The sequence below is a fragment of the Sinocyclocheilus rhinocerous genome, unplaced genomic scaffold (genome assembly GCF_001515625.1).
Source record: "Sinocyclocheilus rhinocerous isolate Xijiao unplaced genomic scaffold, SAMN03320098_v1.1 scaffold2831, whole genome shotgun sequence".
NCBI classification, from domain to species: domain Eukaryota; kingdom Metazoa; phylum Chordata; class Actinopteri; order Cypriniformes; family Cyprinidae; genus Sinocyclocheilus; species Sinocyclocheilus rhinocerous.
This window is the reverse complement of record NW_015659001.1, coordinates 342,204-343,276: the sequence shown is the minus strand read 5'-3', so window position 1 is coordinate 343,276 and position 1,073 is coordinate 342,204.

The following is a 1,073-nucleotide window of genomic DNA, read 5'->3' as shown; positions in this document are numbered from 1 at the left end:
TTGACCCTTTTTTTTTCTTTTTTTTTTAGAAATAGCCTTTTGTGCACAGCCAGCTTTGTACTCTTCTAGGTCGTCCATAAAATGCATTGCACAAATTCGAACATCTGGGTTGTGCTGTTCTGTTGTAAATAAATCTTAACCAATGATTGCATATACTTCCGGAAGGCCAAATAAAGTGCTTTTGGTTTCGCACTGAATCACACAGCGTCTCCCTGACATGGCTGCATCAACACTACTGCTGTTCCTGAAACCACGCCTTCTTTCTTTGCGTGCACATTTGGGCGGCATTATGCTAATATTTCCACATAGTGACGTAGATATGTGGGGGCGTGTTAGAACGAGCCGTTTTAGGTAGGCGTGGTTGACTCTTAACTTTTATAAAGAATATCTCTTTGGATTTGCAACTTTACAGATCTTCTTTATGCACCAAGAGCTTGTAACACTCCAAAGAGAAAGGAAAAATTGAAATCTCATCATATGACCCCTTTAAAGGGATAGTTCACCCGAAAATGAAAATTCTGTCATTAATTACTCACCCTCATGTCGTTCCAAACCCATAAGATCTCCGTTCATCTTCTGAACACATTAAGATATTTTTGATGAAATTCGAGAGCTTTCTGACCCTCCATAGATAGCAAGGGTCCTACCACGTTCAAGGCCCAGAAGGGTATCAAGAACATCGACAAAATAGTCCATGTGACATCAGTGGTTCAACCATAATTTTATGAAGCTACAAGAATACTTTTTGTATGCAAAGAAAACAACAATAATGACTGCACCTTGTGTGCAAGCAGAGGAATACACACACATGCATTGTACTGTTGTGAACGCGTGTCGAACCCTTACTATATATGATGAAAATCTGTGTTGGGCATTACATGTAATTTTACAGTAATGTACAGTTTTTGGAAGTGAAAAAGAATGTATAATTTACAGTGAAAAAACATGAATTGACATTCCCTGCATTACATTTCACATTTGATGTTTTTTCGTTGAAATAACTAGTTTCTTAGTTTTTTCATACCCGTTTTGTAAATTAGGGTTGTATGTTACATCTAATGTTGTTAAATTAA